General features: G+C 43.2%; 1 protein-coding gene across 23 annotated transcripts in view; it reads right to left on the bottom strand.

The window, feature by feature from the left end:
• DAB1 (DAB adaptor protein 1) overlaps nt 1-20,521 on the bottom strand; it is a 434,139-nt gene that overhangs the window by 225,172 nt on the left and 188,446 nt on the right. For all 23 annotated transcript variants that reach the window (XM_064665096.1, XM_064665105.1, XM_064665095.1 and 20 more), the window contains exon 2: nt 940-1,004. The gene's annotated coding sequence lies outside the window, so the exon portion shown is untranslated. The remainder of the gene's footprint in view (nt 1-939; nt 1,005-20,521) is intronic.

Genomic DNA, 20,521 nt, shown 5'->3' with positions numbered 1-20,521 from the left:
CAAGGATTGCCCTGTTTCCTCAAGGCTCAGCAATAAATGACATTACCTTCCTTGACCTCCCTTGTCTGCCCCTTGGAGCTGCAAACAGGAGTACAACCTTCACTGCTAAAGCACATGTACATTTTCCTGCTGGAATTACAATAAAACAGAGAGGCATTGCCTGGCAAAGAGTAAAATTCCTGTTTAGTTTTAAGGGGATGCATATGACAGGGAAGCTACAGGACTCTCATTCTAATAGCCAATGCTGCTAATTAAAACTGTTTTGGAAGATCTGCAGCCAGCCTATAAATCACCCCTCTATATGCTATAAATAAGAGGCAGATACGGAATTGAATAGCACCCATGTGTCAACGGAATGAAGAGATTTGATTGTGCCTTTTTGAATAATAAATCCAGACATACCTAGCAGGGCACAGAGAGTTGCTCCAAGTGTCTCTTTTATCAAACAACAATGATTATATTATAGGGTATGCATTATGGGGCATCATCCATTTCTCTTGTTTTCTCATTTATTGCTGACATGCTCCCTCCCAGATGAAACATTTCACTCCGTACAGCATGTGTTCATGCAAAGATCTCAGAAGCCAGGCAGGAGCAAACACTACCAAGTCTCCTGATGTGATGTGCACGTACTAGAATGTATCACACAGCAGAAGGGAGATTTGTAGGGAAATTGAGCCATGGAAGCCTAAATACACAGGGAGTTTTTCCTATTTATTAGCACTTCTAAAGGACACTCAAAATGCACTGGGTATCAGACAGAGAAGAGTCACATTGTTCTTATTGTCAATGGATGAGCATTTATACAAAACAACACAGAGAATCAAAGCTAAATTCCTTAAGATTGTGTTATAACATCACTGAACAATGGAAACTCCAAAGACATCCATACAAACCACCAGATTCTTAATAATAATAATAATAATAATAAAAAGTTACCTCACTCCTGTGTGGAAATCTCAATCATCTACTACATCCCACTCACAGCCACCATGTCCTTCTCACTGGAAAAAAAAACAAACAAATGGGCACCAATTAGGAAATGACATTTATTAGTGTTAAGTTCAGAGTAGCTTCAAATCTTGCACATGCACTCATAAAATAGGAGATTTAGGAGTCCCTGTCACACAGAAGGCTGCAGAAGGTTAATTGAGTTCACTGTAGAGGTATCATTACCTCTGTTAACATACCTCAGGAAAAAAGCACATCAGTCAGGTTATGAAGATAGATTTATTTTAAGCCTTTGAAACTATTTGTCAAATTTTTGCCCTCTGACAGGATTGCCCTCTGATGATTCCTCTTGCTTTGTCTCTAAAACCCACTACAACTGAACAGCAATTTCCACAGCATCCCCTCGACCATGGGTTTTGCACTTCCCATGTGCAGATGTCCTCATCCCACCCACTGGTTGACTGAGACACAGAGAAGCCGTGACCTCTGGCATCTGCTTCCATTTACCCAAAGGAAAAACATTCTTTGGGATGGACCATGGGATTTCAAGCAGGCTTTCCTTTCCCCTGCTGAAGGAGCAGCTGCTGGATGAAGCCCATGAAACCAGCCCAAGGGGCTGCAGAGAACTTCCCAGGGGCTGTGCCTTTATCTTCACTTCTGTTGGGGCTTAAAGTGGGGAGAAACAAGGGGGAAATCTCTCCATCTGGAATCCCTCATTCCCCTTCCAAAACAGCAGCAACTGCCTACAGTCCTTTCAATATCACCAGGATAAACAGCATTCTTGTGGCCTGCTCCTCATCTGCTCAGGCTAGTAAAGCTGTGACCCATGTGTACTTATTTTATCAACAATAACTGTAAATCAGGATGATTTTATTATTTTGGTGTTATGTTTGCCAATAAAAAGGAAAAGACAGTGCTAGGTTGAAAGAATTTGATGGCTATGCATTGATTTTGAAATCCCAGCCATGCTGCCCACATCCTGAGGTGCTTACCTGCCCTCCCCTTGCTCCCTTGAGTTTCTAAGTAATGTTCTAGGCACTACAAGTCAGGCCATGGCTCCCATGTCACCAGCTCTGCAAAGACTTTGCAATCACTGTTTAGTGCCTGATGATGATACAAAAGCTACTGCAGAGCAATTCACAACACACACATATACAGAGCACAAAGCGAGCAGATGGGACTCAGAGCACAAAGAGGATAAAACATCATTTTAACAAAATCCGTTTGTTCAGATGACCTGAACTTGAAATTAAGGTGTTAAAATCCAAGACAAAGAGGATTTCTGATTGGCAGCCAGTGATGTCAGCCCTGTGCCAATTACAGAGGGAATTCATGTGGCTGCCTTTAAAAAGAAATAATTCCCTCTCTGATACAGCAATAAGACATTGTAGACAGCCCATTTGCAGGGGATTACACGGCACTTCTCAGGTAGTTAAAGTCACTGAGCCTTTTGACCTTGTGCCTCCTAACACTACTGGAGGCATAATCACACTGCTTATCATGTGTGTCTTATTGTTTAAACAAAGCCCAGACACCCAGCAAACTGAGCCCTGAACCTCGGGCTCATTGGCTATGAATTATTATGCTGAAACAACATAAATGTAATAAACAGAGCTATTTATTAGTTTATTCTATGATTTCAGAAATAACTACACAGACTAAGAAACTAGAGGAAGGCTGTGCCAGGCCAGAATGAAAGCGTTTCTCAGGTCACTGCCTTAAACAGAGATATTTCATGCTATCACAATGCTTACACAGGACAAGTAAATCTTTGCACATTGCAGTCTTGAAGTCACTAGAACTAATTGTCTCTCCAGATGGGATCTGAGCTTACTCGCTGTCATAACGTTCACATATAATGAACATCAGGCAAGGTGAAAATTGATATCAAGAGCACTTCTAAGAGCTAAAAAGTTAACACCTAAATTGGAAATCAATATATGCTTTAAGTATTGATCAGCAGAACAGAAATCTTCAGGTTTTTGCCTCTGCTGAGTGAATACTGTTGTAGGTTGAGCTGAAGTCCACTGAAAAACCATACCTTTAACAGTTGTTTTTAAAAAAAATGCACAAAGCAACACAACCCTACACTTTATGGAGTGATTGCCTAACTCTACCACAGCCATGTGCACCTGTGCAGAACAACCAGGAACATGCTAAGACACGTGAGGGGTGACTTTTTGTCTATCTGTTAGTTTTTGAAGTAATGCTTGTTTCCTCAAGACAAACAGCAAAGACCAGAAGAAACCACAGCTGAGAAGCACCACCTTTGAGGAGCATCACCACTGAGGAGCATCACCTTTGAGAAGGATGGATGGCCTTTGGTACAGGCATGGGAAGGGCAGGTCTGTGCCTCCTGATGGAGCACGGGGCAAAGATTTTGAGCTTGCTCAGCACATGGAAGCCCAGATCTCATCTCTGCAATGCAGTTCACAGGCCTCTTCTTACTCTGCACGTAGAACTGCACAAAGGCAACTATATTGCTTTGGGAATTAGTATCTCTACAGAGTGCCCTGCTCTGCAGAGGGGACACACCTCCTTGGGTCAGTACTAGGTGAAGAGCAGCTGCAGAATATGTCATCCCATGCTGTGTATCTGCTCAAAGCAAGCTTTTCAGACTTACTGATGAATGAAATAGCTGTGAAAAACAAATGTCTTACTGTTTGAGTCCTCCAGCCTGCAAGGAAGCAGGAATTTCTGTGCACTACATCAAAGAAACACTTGACCCTGTGTGATCAATTCCTCCTCCTAATTATTACACACCGAAAGACCTGAATTCCTGCTAAGTCTCTCAGGTGAAAAGGGCAAGAATATCTCAGAAAAGGTTAGAAAATCCGTACATTTCTATAAATATTTGTTGGTCTGCATTCCTTTAACTTTGCATGATTAAATACAGCCTGCTTCTGTTCTTCCACTTTATCCTCCGGGGAAATTTATCATCAAAATTATTGTACAGCATTCATTACTCTAGCCTCATTTAAAACCTTGCCCTACTTATTATTTAGGCTGCAAAAAAAAATGTTGCTTTGTATAGTATTTCCTATAATAGTCTCAATCATTACATTAAAAGATTGCTGTAAGGCAGCTTAGCCTGCATTAGAGAAAAATAAAGTGGGATGCCATAGTTAAGTGTTACAGTTCTTATTCAGCTTTTGTTTCCCAAATCATAAGAATGCAACGTTTCAGTTCCTTAAAAGGCTCTCACTGCTCATTAGCAACATCCAGGACTTAAGTCCCTGGCTTTAAAGGGTACATCCAGTGCTTCTTCTCCAGTTTAAAAGGTGGTGGGGAAAGGCAGAGAGATGGGAAGGAATGGAATGGAAGGGAGACAGGAAGCTCCGTCAACTCAATGGGTGGGGAACACAGCTGTGACAGTCAGAGCAGCAGGGAATGCAAACAAATGATTTTTTTTTTTAACTCTTATTCAAAACTTTTGTTTAGTACAGCAAGACAGACATGGCTATTTAAAAGAAACAAGATGCTGTATCTACAGGGAGGGAGAAAATTGAACTTAAATCCCCGTACCGGTATATAAAGCCTCTTAATTTGGGTTCCTTCATTAACAAGACTACCCTGATGCTGAGTACCACTGCTGGTGTTTCAGATAACACTATGTATGTGTTTTTCCAATCCTAATGTACTTCTGAAAAAGGATCATTAATCCAAATCTGAAGACACTGGTACAGCTGTTCTTGAACTGCACACCCCCTTGGGGAGGTTATCAGGGAGATGGCATCTCCTCTCCCATTAGCAGCTCCAACAAGGTCTTCTCCTACAGGGATTGCTGAACTGAAGACTTATTTCTAGTTTGAGCACAGCAAATTCAAACTGAAACCACAGGCTGGGCAAAAGCCATGCATGAACACCGACCATTTTTTGGAGGTTATGTCATGTGTTTATTGGCTTGTTTAGGTTGTTCTGACATTCCTCAGTGCCTTCTCTGGAGCTGGCTGACCCCAGAGGCTTTTTGCTATCCACAAACCTAGCTACTCATCCCACATCAAAGACCTGATATAGGACCTAGGGACATACAAGGAACCCCTGGTTTAACCCTCTGCAATGGTGAAAATTGCCCGGTTATACCTAATCTTTGCTGCAGGTTTTGATTCCCGACTATATTTTTCCCTTTCACCTGCCTTCCTTGTCTTTCTGACTGTTTTCTGTGAGAGGCCTTGCAAAAGACCTTTCAGTATCGTAAATAAATGAGATAAGCCAGTTCCTCTCTCTTCCTTCTTATTGACAAGTTCAAAGACTTCTAAGAGATTAGGAGTGAAAGACTGTAAGTGACCTGCTGGGTCATCAAGCCTAGGCTTTTCCTATCACTTCCAGCCACATCCTACACTACCTTTCTACTGGATAAGCCTGATTTTATCAGCATCTCCCAAATGTTTTCTTTTTTTTCTCTTATCATTTGAACCAGTTTACCAGGTACAAATGAAAGGCTTAGTGGTCTGTAACTCCCTGGATCATTTTCTTCCTGGTGTCACAAGAAGGCATCTTGTCCTTTCTATCCATTGTGCAGACATACTCCTCATCACCCATGAGGAGGGAAAAGAGGTAAGTTTTGGTGGACGGGAAGGGAACAGGACAGTGGAGGTGATGTTCATGTAAGAGGTACTGCCAACTCCAGTACATGCAATGCACTGAAAAATGGTGAAACAATGAAAATTCTTGGTTTATCATAGAATAGTTTGGGTTGGAAGGGACCTTAAAGATCATTTAGTTCCGACCCCACAGCCATGGGCAGGGACACCTTCCACTAGAGAGAGCAGTCAAGGCAGGGATCAATATTTCCCTTGGCTATTATTTTGTCATTAGACTTCACAGATAAATACATATTATTTTCTTCTTTACCCCTAATTGTATGGACTCAGAGTTAATAATGAAAAATATGTAACATCCTGCTATTTGTCATGCACCAAACACAGCTTTCCCATCGGTCTGGTCAGCAGAAGCTGTTTCTGATCTGTTCCAATGACTGTCTGTGGCTGGAGGGACTATGCTCATTAGCTGTGCTGTGCTCCAGAGGGGCAAATTACCATCCACCAACCCCAAAGCCGCCTCAACACCCAGCTCTGGGTGCCAGCAGCTGCTTAGCACATCCCGATGCACACTGGCAATCTCGCCACCTTTCAACAAAATCCACTGGAAAATTCATCATGCCAAAATACACCTTTTGCTGTAAAAGGGGGTTTCCCAAGAGGTAAGGATTTTGTGTGTCCTCTCCCCAGCAGCCACTTCAAGCACATAAAAAGCTTTAGGCTTGAAGCTGACTGTGAAGAGCAGCAGAGATCTCACCCAAAGGAGATGCCACTTTGGCTCAGGGCCAGGAGAGGTCAAATGTCACTGCAGTGCTCTGGTCACAGGCAATTTCCAGCAGGGCTGAGCCACAGCCCTTTACCCCACGTGCTACACAAACGCTCTGGGTTACAACACTCATACGAGAGAGAGCAGCTTGCCACCCTCTCTGAGTCCGTAACAGCCCCAAACCTCTTCTTACATGCAGCAAACATTTTACTATGACATGATTTCACCTCTTGAAACTGATCCATAAAAACACTTCAGTGCAACCAAAACATCTCCCCAGATCAGGTTCTTGTAGCAAACTCGAGAGCATGCAGGGGTGCACGGGGCTCGAAGTGGGGGCACCTACTAATGCAACATAAACAAGGAAGGGGGTGAACCTGAGCAGATCCTCAACACTTGGAGAGCAAAGGGAGGAAGACATTTGGCTTTTTTTTTTTTAGTGATGCATTAATTCTATAATTTGCAATGCTTCTCTCGCTGTCCCACACACAGCACAAAAAGAGGTCCAGAAACAGGCTGTCTTGCCAGTTTTGTGCAATCACGGTCTGAGCCCAGCTTCTCTCCAGCCCTATGCTCAGACAGGTTATTCAGACAAGAATGGGATTTCAGACAGGTCTTCTGCCCCTGGATTTGCGTCATTCCACATCTGGACAATTTTTCTGAATTTGTTTTCCAGATGCTTCTGGCAGCGTCTGCCCTTTCTCGGTGTGTCACGCCAGTGGCATCCCTGTGGTGAGTGTAAAAGGGTCTGAGGAAGTTATTTCAAGGAATGCTGGGCAGCCCACCTCAAGGAAAAACTACTGCTGGGTAAGAGTCATATTGGGCTCCCTGACACCTACAGTGTCATCCTAAAGCCATGGTTCAGGCATAGAACTGTAAAATGAGCATTTTCCTCACAATGATGCTCTTGTACCTGAGTAGAAAGCAGTTCTCAAAATCCCATTTAGGGTATCAAATATGAACAGGACAAGGCACTGTGGACTTTACCTTCCATACCACTTCTCTCTCTGGGGAACATCTACTAATTTGATCACCTTCCCCCTCTACCTCACCTGTTTTTTGGGCAGACTCCATTCCCATCTACCTCTGAGCCCCTCTCCTGCACAGATGTCTGAGCTTCATGCAGCTAAAACCTGTCTGATAACATCCATCACCACCTTGTGCGCTATGGGATTCAACCTGTGCATGAGTGCCACTACTCTGATGAAAGTAATGAAAACTGATTATTTCATCATGTGATTTGCAGTGGAAAGAAAGGCTGATTTTCACTTTCGAGTGGTTGGATCTAATTCTTTGTCATGAGTTCACTGTCACTTTCCCCTCCCCAGCCTTTGAGTCTCTTATCTGTTAAAAATGAAAGGTTTTGAACAGGAGCAGGTGAAGGTCATCTCTGCCTGTGCTTCTGTTCCACAGCCAGTGTTGTAGAACAAATACTGATGAGGATCATGATGATAATGAGGAAAATAATAATGAGCATTGATCTCGATGGAGATGCTCCTCCGTTCTACCAGGCCACTGAGATGAGAATCAGGAATCCCCAGACATAAAGGATGTGTCACACTAAAGTTTAATTAACAGCAAATCACAACCCAAATGACATATTCCCCCCCCTCACACTCTCAATTTTCATAACTGACTTTTCACAACAAAACTCCAGGGGACATTTGGAAATAGAGAAGAAAGTAAAAACTTCTGCCTCCACGTACAGCTTGTTACACCAAGGGAGTCAGTCATCCATGATCCCTCTCTGATTTTCTACAGCATAAGTCGTAAGCATCTTCAGTCTAGTCCATGGAGAGACAATAATACAGATGAGAGGAGAATTAGGTCCGAAGTGTTTCAAGAAGACACACTTGGCACATTATTTCACAGCTTCCTGTGCTAATGGCAACACATCACCTTGTGATAATGGTGCCAGCGGTGCGTGTCAGCTCAACACACCAACACTCTCCTGCTGCTAAAACAGGGGGTGCTGACGTCCAGTCAGACACTCTGCACTTCTCCAGCACGTCTCCTAGAATTTTCCCAACACAAACAAATTAACCTGGGTGAATTGCTCTGGAGAGCACCATTAGAGACAGCACAAGGCCTTGCTGGCAGGGTCCTCTTGTTTTCAGCAAGGAGGATTAGCTGGAGTCAGTCGTGGCACTATGGCACAAGAAGCTCTACAGATTTCTAAGGTTGCTCATAACTCATATCAGGACCAGAAGATATCAATGCTCTAGGGAAAGTCATGTAGCTGTATATAACCAAGAAATAGTGCTCAGGACTGAACTATTTGCTTTTCAGGTATGATTTTTGCAATTGATGTTTCTGTAATATAAATATTTTTATCTAGCTTTCAAGTACCAGACATTTCAAAGTCTTTTCCAATAATTACAAAACATTTTTTGATTGGCACACTCCTCTATAACTGCTCATACAAGAGATCATGAAGGCAAACATGGGTTCCCTTTCTGTCAAGACCTATGGGAGGCCTCGTTTATGAAAAATTCTTTAAAAGACTCTTTTTTTAATAAACACTATGAAGTAGTTGACTATTTTATGGACTAAGTAGGAGGAAGTAAGGAATATCTCAGACAATTCCATGCATTTATATCCATTCCATATTAACTCATTATGTATTGATCATGGAAAGAATAAATTGTTTAGATTAAATCAATCTCCAGAGGGATAAGGTCATAGTCTTGTGCTATTAACTGCAGTTGGCCACTTAACAAGAGATACCAGCAGAATAGCTAAAAAACCAGGTACATCTTCCATTGATAACCTATCTCATAAACATTCCCCATGGAAAACTTCACATAAAACCACAGCTAAATTCAGAACACAATAGGAGATATATAACACATGAGTTTCAGAGGCCCACACTATTATCCAGCCCTCTCTCCTCCCTGCAAGCAGCTTCTGCTCAACAAAAACAGCCCTTCCTGACATGAGGAGATTCATGTGATGAAGCAAAGGCCCAAAGAAGAAGGACACAAAGCTGCACAACCTCATCCCTCCTGCATGGCTGTGCCCTGCATGGGCAGAACCAACATTTATTGGAAGAGTCAGCTCAGGGCAGGCCAGCAGCAAGGAATTCTTGATCCTATCTTTGGCAGAAATAAATAATCAGTTTAAAAAAAATTAAGTGAGAAATAAAAGGCCAAGTTTGTATAAAATTCAAGCAAGCCAGTCTAGCAAATCATAACTTAGACAGCTTAGAGTGCTGTAAGACAGGGATCTGTAGCCTAATTGAAGTGAATAGCTTGAAGTGCTCTGCTATTAGAGAATCAAAGCTCTGGCGTCTCAGCTGCAGTATCTGTGGAACAGCAGCAATAGTGTTTGCCCACCTTACAGAGATAATAGGAGCGGTTACTTTTATGTAGAAATGTGATCATGTAAAAAGCACTGTGGTATAAAAGTGCTAAATATTATTATTAGGTGTATGTTTTGGTACTCCAAAAAATACAATTCATTCAAGCTCTTCTATTTCTTTGACACTTGTAACAGGCTTCCAATGTGGCTTAAAACCCCTGCTCAAAAATAAACATCAGAATAATGAGCTTTCCTTATTTAATTCACCAAATAGGCACAATAAGCTCATGTTTAAACAAAAAATGAAAAGGAAACTTGCTGCTGTGCCAGAACAGCAGCACAATCAATTTTAATTAGCATTGCTCATTGTGGGAAATGATAAGGTATCAGTCATAGTAATTGGTGGTGTTGACAATTAGTCAAAGTTATTAACATCTCAAGACCCAGGACAAAAAAAGCTCCCTGAATTTTAAATATCTGGAGAAGGCTAGCTTTGAAATTCTTAATTTTTGCACAGTCTGAAAACATTGCTCAGATTTATTATTTGTTAGCTTTCCATCAGAGCACAAGTGCTGGAATAACACAGCCAACCCGACTGTCACCGGTGCTTGATCAATACGAGTTTTCCAGGGAGAGCTGCTGTGAGTGGGGCTCCCTCCTCTCTTCCAGAGCTCTGCTGCCTCCCCGCTTCCCACCCCTCTCCCTTTGTTTCCCTTTGCCTGCTCTGGATGCTCATCCCAGATCCTATCCCAGGCTGAATGGATCAAGGAATGCTCCCAGGCAAAGGAAGCACCTTCAGCTCAGAGCTGGAGCATCTCCAAACCCCACATGGTCCCATCCAGGAAAACAAGTCCTTAGGGTACACAGAGTGAGGGTGGGTACTGCCATACAGGCAGCTGCTACTTACAGATACTGCCTGGACCACATCTTTTAACGGGCAGTATGAGCAATTCCTCAGGCTTCTGAGAAGCTCAGGTCTAAGTCAAAGCTCAAGTATAAGTCAAAGCCTACGACAAGTCCCCAGACATGGTATAGGGCACTTCAGGGCTTTGACCTGGTCTCGTTTACCCCTGGGCAGCCCCACAACCATCCTGCCTGTGTTTGATATCTGACTGCTGCTGAAAGAGGATCTGTGCTGGCAAAGGAGGCCAGTGATTATATGAACCAGCTGAGCAAACCAGATAGCCCATTTGCATGGTTTAGGTGAGAATTGACACAAAGATTTCTGATGTTTCAGGAAAGTTAAAGGGTTAATGTTATTTTGCTGATCATCAAAACCATAAAGTGTCCATGGCACAGGAGATTGTACTTGTACCTTCATGTTTTAGCTGGGAATTACTGAGACACCCAGTAAGCAAATGCTGAGAGCAGATGATCCAGTTGCAAATGGATCACTTATGGACTCAGCTGATGCTAAAAAAGGCAGAAAAAGATCGTCATCAATTGAAGCAAAAAGCATTTAGTCAATCTGACGGAGTCCTGACCACCCACCCTAGAAGACAAAAATCATGGAAACACTCTGTCAATTGTTTTCTGCTAGAAGAGTTCCAGTGAAAACTTAATATATTCCACTTCCCACACCCTTCTGCACCTTTACTGTAAATAAGATGTGTATAATACTGCAATAACCATCATTCTGGTGTAAGTAGGTGTTACAGTTTAAAATAGCAGAGGTGACATGTATTACTCATTTGTCTTTTTACTCACTTTAATGTGTTTATTTGTATGGAAATTAAAATCCAGGTAAAAATACCATCTCTCTCCCAAGCATACATATCTGTTACATAACGACAGTGATTCTTCTGACCCTGGGCAATTACCACTCCCCAACTGGCTCAGCCTTTCAAGCAACACAGTAAAATATGAGGCTGCCACAAAGGAATAAATCCCGCCTGGCAGACGCTGCCAAGCAGCACCACCGGCGTAACTGTCAGAGACCACAGTCTTGAAAGAAACTCCTCCAAAACCCAACTGAGATTCAAAGCAAAGAAACTCTGATTTAAATTCCCCCTCAGCCGCCGACCCACGGCAGCAGCGGGGCTCTGTCACTGCGGCCGCAAGATAAACACCATTTTCAAGGTCAATTTCCTATGACCACTTGCTTCATTTCTCATCATTTTCTGTCCAACTTCATAGATTACCACTTAAAATTGATTTATTCTTTCCCTTTCTAGCATTACTTTGCACTTCATTTAAGAGAGGGGCGGGGGGGATTTTCTCTCCGTTCCGTACAACGGCGCTGTCATAAGACGATGGGCTCAGCTGGGTTTCAATTGACTAAAACAACTGCTCAGTAAAGCAGCATGTCATAAAAAGCTAAACCAAACCAAGAGGCATCTTCCAACCATTTCCCCCTCTCCTCCCTACTGCTAGAAATATTGTTTTTCAGATACAGTGACTTCAGTTTTTACGTATGGAGCTCTGATTGTAAAGAAATGTTTTAATAGCCTCTAGTAGAAAACAAAAGTTGTGTTGAGGTCTTCCCAGGGTTTGAGGTTCCTTCTGCAGGCTGGTAGCACTCACACTTGAGATCAGATTAAAGCTGACAGAGATGAAACTGTGCTGGCCCACATCCTTGGGCTTGCTCCAGGGCCTCTCATCTGCATTTCATCCTGATGTAAGCACATGTTCCCATCATTGGTACACTCATCTGCATCACTCTGAATGTTAATCACAGGCTAACCCAATTTCTTCAGCAAATTTATTACTTACTTTTCATTAAAGTTCATAAAACCTAATGTGAGCCTGAAATAAGCAGAACTCCCTTACCAAGGAGTCCTCAGTGACACGGCAATTCAGAGGCAGCAACATCAGCCCAAGGAGCTCCTCCTTCAGAGGTGGGTGCCAGAATCTTTCGTGTGTTCTCCGGGGGATGCAAGGGGAGGAGAAGCAGGCAATGGGGTACAAAGAGCTCTCACAGCCCTTTAGAAAGCTCTAAAACTGGCATCTTTGTAGGAACTCGCTTGTCTAAACAAACCCAGAAGTTTTTCAGAAAAGTCTAAAGATATTTTTTCAGTGCTCAGACAACGGTCATGTGCTTCAAACCAAGAGTGTGCTTAAATGCTTTGCTAAGCGGGGCCCGAAGAAGCTGCATTTGTGTTTTTCACAATGGAAAGGGATTATCTAATGTATTCCAGTCAACAGCCAGAAAGAGTAAACATTACCATCTACCTCCCCAATGAACTCTGTGCATCTGAAATTATCTGTATTTCCTACACCAGTTCCTCAAAACCTCAGGAACACACACAAATCCAAACCTCCAACATCCCGAGTGGAAACTGCTAAAATTCTCCAAAGGACATTATGATTGAAATATTCAATCAGATGATGCTACCATCAGAATAATGAAGCCTTTGGAGGATTTGCTTCATTGAGTGTAAAATAATTTTGAGAGACACTTGAAAGGAAGAAACCACGTCTGTGGGAAGAAACATGACCGACTTTTTGCCAGAAAGAGGATTATTCTGCAAGCCAGAAAATGACACCTCTTGGTAACCCAACATCAGATCTGCTTCTAGGCTAAAATTAGATGCCACAAAATATATAAATATAATTTTTACACAGCAGTGTAAATGAAAATACATGTGTCGAGAAAAGAAATTACAGATGTTTATTCTCCATTCCTCAAAATTTCCATAACCACAGAACTAATCCAGTCTGAAATTAGAAATTTGCTCTCTCCTTTAATTAAATCCATTTGCATTTTTTCTCAGCTGATTAAATAATAGAAAAGCGTAGAGGTGAAGGCAGGTTTTGTGATTAAGACACTGGACAAAGACCCGGGAGAGCTGAATTCAATTCCTGGTCCTGCCACAGAGTTCCTCTGCAACCTTGGGCTTAATCTCCTTGTGCCTCTTTTCCCCATCTGTGGAAGATGGATAATACTACACTCCCACAGTTTCCATCTTGCCTACTAGATCATGAACTCTGCAGGGAAAGGACTATTTATTAAAGCTTGTAGGAACAACACTCCCACAACAGGAAGGGGATTGGAGGGGGATCTCCTGCTGCCCTGCCCCTTCAGATTCACAGTGGCAGCAGAAAGCCCAATCTCTCACCACCATCGCCATGTGGGCCAAGCCTGGGTGCAAGGAATGTAAAGTAGGCTCAAGAGAAGCAATGCAGGGCTTCTCAGTGACTGTTGTGCCCATTTTTTACATAAGGAATGCTTTGGGCTTGCTAAGGTAACTCCAAAGCATGGGTATGTGAGCTGTGCACAGCGATGGAACAGGAGCTCAGCAGGGTGAGGTTTGCACCAAAGGACAAAGCAAAACAAGGCTGAACTTTTTATCACATTCTGTTTTCCAGGTCCTAATCCCATTTCACAGCACATGGCATTATACAGCACTGCATTTCTTGCAAGCAAGGCTGAGGTGCAACCTAATGAGGGTGTAAAACCCGACTTTAATAAGGCCAAAATGCCCACAGCTCTCCACAGGGACAGGGCTATGGATGAAGCCTGCAGCTGAGTGATCACAAACACCGCACAGAGAAAGCGGGAATTCATCTTGGGAAAGAGACTAGAGCCTAACAGAATTATTTTAGAGCACAATAACACACCAAGCTGTCTTCATCACCACTATTACTCTTGCCCAGCTTGACTGCGAGCATATCGCATCAAATCGACGGAAGGAAAATTAATATCTTCAAAAGGAAACAGTTCACCACATCACACATAGTCCAGCTACCATAATGATAAGTTCCCTGATAGCAATCATCTTCAAAACCCCAGTGGTTATAAGAGACTCTATGGAATTCATCATTTTTGATTTTTTTTTTTTTTTCAATTGAACCAAAATACAGTTTTGAAAGAATATTCCTAGCTATGCTGTTTTAAGGGATTAACAAGCCATTATGTACTAGAGCATACATACATAATGGAATCAGCAAACAGGAATCAGCAAGTAATCTTCTGTCTCTACGAAAACTAATGTGTAATTGCCAGAAGCACCAGGGGAATTTCTGCCTTTTGTAAAGCTTCGGGAGGTGACTGTCATCAAATTTGACAGAAATACAGAGCACAACAACCAGTTACGGGCATGAAAGGGAATGGTTACTGTTTCATACAATAACAAACTTTCACTACAGTTGGGAGCTAAGCCTGTGTATTGATTTGCAGATGCAAGTGCTAACTGTTATTATTTAGTAGATTATGGGAACAGAAAATAGAGCTTCTGAACACTACAGACAAAGAGAGACATGATATGCAAGATGAATTTTATGAAGCATATTTTCTTCATGGAGCCTTTACATTGATACAGTCTCAGTGTAATTCCATAAACGGATAGCCGTGATCAGACAGCTGATAGGCAGCACACTTCCCTAAGCAATTGCTTTTCCATTAAGAACTTGCATCAAATGAAAACACCATGGGGGAGAGCAGAGCACGAAGAATAAATATCAGAGTGAAACCCAGAAATATGGCAATATCACAGAACTAAACCAAAGCCTTTGGCTTTACAGAACAAACACATTCACAGTGTTTTGGTGTGAGCGAGCACCAAAAGTGAAGCACCACAAAAAACCTTCCTATGTGACCATCTTCAGGTTCATGGTCAGGGGGATCTGCAAAGTCACCTCCTGGGGAGATGGCTTTACTCACATGCCATGGAATGCTGGAGGAAAGGCTGCGTGTCCTGCACAAAACCTCAGCACTCATGCATCCGATCGCACTGATTCCACTGCAAGGAATTGTCTTAAAGAGAGAAGCAGCAAAAGAAGCACTTAAACACAGATCCTGCAAGCTCTAAAAGGATTACTGGAGCACTGTTCCAGCTGCCTTCTCTAGAAGGCAGCTACTGGCACCCAGAGAGGAAAGAAAATAGCTGCAAACCCTGCACAGCCTCATGCTGCACCCGAGGCTCGACGTGTCGTCCTGCTCTGACCACAACTTGACGAAGTTCATGTTGAAATTGGACACACTCAGGCCTGCACGCTGCATCTGGCAGGATAACTATTTGTTGAATTTTGCTCTTCCTGCTCTTTTATTCCCTTTTAATAATTGCATTTAGATCCTGTGGCTAAGGAATTACTCATAAAAGCAGCACTTGAAAAAAAAGATTTTTTTAGTGTTTTGAAAGCCATCCCAACCCAGTGCAGCATGTAATAGTGCTTGAAAACAATTCAGCACACCCCACTGTAAACATCCACAGCCAACTTCCGCAGAACTCTTCTCATGCTTAGGAATACAGAAGAAGACAATGTCAGGTGGGATTTTCACTATAGATTAGGAGGTTTCTTCTAAATAACTTATTAAAAGTGCTGAAATGTCCTAATGTGTCCCATGGAAGATGGAAGGCTCCTTTGAGAACACTTCCAGGGAAAAGATGGACAGAAAGACATGTATTTGCCCAAATTGCTGTGACAGAGCTAACTCATGGATTTCTTGGAAAACAAAATATTTCTAGTGTTACACTCTCTGCTTTTATTCTTTGAAGTTTTTCACTCTAAAGGAGGCAGCAGAGTTTCTGGTACCGGTACCAAACCCTACTAAAGAGCACAGGTGATGGCACACTCTTTCTTGAAAGCTCATGTAGTACCTACTGCCATCAAGGGAGGGATGCCAATAAGATGTTATCCAAATAACTTCTAAGATTTGTACAATCCCACTCCATAACACACAATTCCTGCATGCAAATAGAAGGTCTAGATTCTTATCTGGTATCCCTTTGTCCTCAGAAAGATACATGATGAGAAATAAATTGTCAATGACTTTAAAAGCTCAGATCAGATGGTCGTGTCCAAGGCAGCGGAGAAGCCCATATATCCATCAAACTTCAGGTAAGAAGCTGATTACAGCAGCAAGATTTTGAACAGAGCTGCAGGATCACGAGGCAGAGGATGAGGTCTTTTAGTCTCTTATTTTTACCCAATGACTGTGTAAGATGCCGTAATCAATCATAACCATGCTAAGAATAGCATCGCAGTGCTGGCGCAGAGGCAGTCCTCTACAGGCATTGCTTATTCCGGAGCTGCTCCAGATGAAAAGATGCTGCTTGAGAGAGCTGTGGCAGATTTTTGTGTCCTATGGCTGAACCCCACCATCCAAAGCCATGACACGAGGTTTTACCACTGTAACTCCCTTGTATTAATCCATCACATTAATCCATCGGGAGCTTTGCGGGATAACTTTCCCCCTCTATTTTCTGAGCAAGTCACACACAAACAGCTGCTGGCCAAGCCATAATACCACACACAGGTGTTCAAAAGCAATGTTGAAAATAAAAAACAACACAGACTGTTAAAATTCATGTAATTCCTTATAGATTTCTATCAGGGCTGAGGAATCAGGTGCATGAGAGCAAGCAATGCTATGGATAACATACATACTTCTTCAAACCTTATTATGCTGCAGTACATCAGTATTCCAGCAACATCTTGGGTAGGAAGTTGTAGCGATACTGATAAATTATATTCTGTCCACATCACTAGGGTGCCAGTAATGTTCAAAATGCCTGGAGGATCAGTGGGCGACTCTTACAATGTATATATAAAGAGAAATCTTGTTTTGTCTCCCTAGAGACAGTTTTTCTTCTAATGGAGTGTGGTCAGAGGGGTTCTGCTTAATTCATGCATTTAACTCTTGATCTCCATCACTTCACAGTGGTTTTGTGCTAACTACAATGTATAGAGGCCATTAGGCAGTCAGACTAAGATTGACTTTTCTTACTTCATGGATTATACAGAAGGAATGGGAGCAAGTCAGGCTCATTAGCATATGTTTAAAGAGTTCGTGGGGTTGGCAGTAGCAGAAAGTACCCAGCAACCAGCAGAGACGTTTAATTCTAAACCTTACACATCAACAATAAAAGGAATATGTCTCCTTCTCACTGTCATATCATTAAATGAACCAGAAGGAGCTAAACCAGGACCTCTGGAGGTGCTGACAACAGAGAGTTGTCTGAGCTTCACGGAGGATAACATGAATTTTAATTATTGTAGCAAACTAAATGTTAGAAGTGCTTATTCCCCTTCAGTGGAATGAATCAGTGTTAGAACATGTGCCTGACGCCTTGTGGTGCAGCCAGGCATTCAAGGAGCTGGGCTGCGTGTCTCTAGAGCTCAGGGAGCTCCGCTCCATCGTGGCAGCACCACAACCACCACAGCCTCTCGCCGGACACACCATGGGGATTTCTGGCCGTGTGACCTGGGCTCCTGCGTGCAAACCTCACACCTGAGGTGAGGACTGCACCTGGGAACCCAACAGGTGATGCAGCATCCCTCTGGCACCGTCAGCTTCCTCATCCAGAGAAGCCAAGTAGTGCTGGCTTGCAAACAGGTGATTCAAGATGGATGAGCGAAGGTTGTTTTTCCACAGGGGACCATCCCTGCAGTGAAGTGGCCAAACAGCACATCACTTACTCCTCATATCTCCCATTTTGCAGCTGGGCCCATTAGGGCTGATATGAAAACACCACTGTGCTCAGCATCAGCCCTGATTCCAGGGTTGCCTCATCTGAGAACAGGAACCCCTCAGAGATGGGCATTATGACCAAGTGAGAGCAGCAGGAGTTTCAGCTACTTCCCCCCTATCCTGCTTACAGCCCAGTAACCTAAGCCATTAAATGGCTTTCATGTGCCACTGCCAAAGGACAGCTTGGGAAATCTCATCATGAGCAGTAAGGAGCATAAGGAGGTGAGGAAGATGCAGGGCTTGATGTGGAAAGGGGCAGCAAAAGGCTCTCCTGTGCCTTCTCTGCCCTCCAGCCCCTTTCCCAGGGCTGGTAGCCTCAGCCTGGAGCTGAGAGCAGCATCCAGGCTCTCCCTTCTAGATCACCAGCTGACAGAGAGCCGTCTCCGCAGAGACAATTTAAGGCAGGGAGATAAGTAATGCTTTTTTCACACAAACCTCCGGAATAATAGACTTTGCTTTAACTGAGTTTCTGGGAATACGATAGGGCTGCACTGCTTAATTCACAGAGACTCTGCATTCTGCTGCTTGTCCCCTCCCCATACACACACATCCAAAAAAGGAAACCATTCCCTCGTGGATGTGAACCCTCTCTCACACAGGACTGTCTGTGGGTGTGAGCCACGAGGGGAGAAGCAGGGTAACTCAACAAGCCCCCCTGTGCCTACGCTGCAAACAACCTCCTTGCTGGGAATTTTGAAAAATGTCAGATATCAAGGAGCATATGTTCCTAGTGCCCCTGAGCAGTCACAGAACACTACATTTACAAACAGAGAAAACCAATTTGAATCACTCAGTACATTTGCATGCGCTGTCTGCAGGATGGTTTAGAATCAAGATTAATATGCAGATTGGAGCAGGGGGCTGTGATGACAGGCAGGGCCAGCCGGCTCTGTGGCCAGGGAGTGGCAATGAAGGATGCTCAGGGATACAGGAATGCTTCACAGAACCTCCCCAGGAACAGCATCAGCTTTTGGGTGCCCTGTTGTTGGCAAATGATGATACAAAGAGTATTTACTGTTCACACCAGGGTGGTAAAGGTCATCTGAAATTAGATCTTAATCTTGTGTCCCAGCAGCTCACAGGGATGCACTGTGGATCCTCTCAATTGCTCCTAAACCATGGACCCTCACCCTTCAGCATCTCCATCACCTTTCCTCATGAAGAAATCAAGTTCGAAGGGCAAAATGAGGGAGGCAAAGCCCCCTCACACATTCTCAAGCTCGTTTTATACAGTTACTGCTTTTAACGAAACAGAGAATTTGGGGGGGGTGGGGGTGTTTTAAAGTGCAAATTGCAACAAAAGGCCCTGCTTGCCGATGCCATCACAGTGGGTTCATCCTCAGTAAGATGTGGCTGCCACGCTCAGATTGAGCAGCTGGAGCTTTTGAAGCATAAGGCTCCGGTTTATCAGGTAAATAAGCCAGCGAGGTGATAAGCCACTCTCTGAAAACCCTTCAATAATCGGACTGATATATGCCTTGAACTCACACTCTTTTCAGATTTCCCCAGCTTTTTAATGACAGAAAAGAAGATCTCAGTTTCAGAAATATTCAGTGTTCTCCATTGTCAGTCTCTAGCTTAAAAAATAATTAAGTTTACTCTCCTGCTAGCCTGTTATCAGGTCAGTGCAAGATGCTAAGAGATCAGTATGCCACCGTAAGAAATATTTCTGTCTATTTAACCCACTAATTCAATCTCAGTAAAGAATGAAACCCATGAAGTATCTACTTATAAAGTAAATACAGTAAGTAGAAATCAAATATTGGTCCTGTTTCAGGCCATTAGCTGAGAGGATGCTGGGAAGGTAATAGCCACGATTTTTATGGTGTTAAAAAGAAGTGGTTTGTTCTGAACCATCTTCGTTATTTTTTTTTTTTATGCCCATAAGTGTCAACCTGAAACGTTGTGGGGAGCGCTAGAGGAGAAGCCCCCCAGCTGTGATCTGAGAAAACACTCCCAGGACGTGCTGCCCTTCTCTTTACACCACGGAGGTAAAAATATCAGACACCAAAAGGTGGATGCACACAGAATTGAGACAATTATTGCCCACTCTCAACAGCTCATTTCAACATTTCCTTCTGTAAATGCAGCTTTGTGGACTGGCAGTTCCCATAAAGGTATTTGTTCTCCTTGGAATCTTCCAAGTATTTACCACAAAAGCCGGTGCCTCCCAAAAGAAAGTGTTTCCATTCAGCCATCCTCCCTCAGTGCCTTGGGGGGGGTTAATTGGATTACTTCATGGAGATTATTTTCCAGTACAGTCTAGACCTAAATATATTGGGATGCAGCATCTCTCATCACGCTGACAGGGGACTCCAGAACTCCATGGGTGGAGAGTCTCAGCACATGGAATGAAATGGAGGTGACATGGACACCGTGGTGGTGCTCACAAAGCCTCACCCAGGCACTTATCAAAATTTTCAGGGAGAAGAATTAAAAAATGTCCAGGTTTTATCATTCAGCAATTATTTTTTGAGCTAAAGCAGCTCATTATGTCCCCTCTTCATCCCCTAACACGCAGTGTTGAGCTGACTCCGGTCTACCTCTTCC

This window comes from Pseudopipra pipra, chromosome 9 (assembly GCF_036250125.1).
Source record: "Pseudopipra pipra isolate bDixPip1 chromosome 9, bDixPip1.hap1, whole genome shotgun sequence".
Classification (NCBI taxonomy): Eukaryota; Metazoa; Chordata; class Aves; order Passeriformes; family Pipridae; genus Pseudopipra; species Pseudopipra pipra.
Note: the sequence above shows the minus strand (reverse complement) of the source record. Positions and strands in the feature narration are given on the sequence as shown.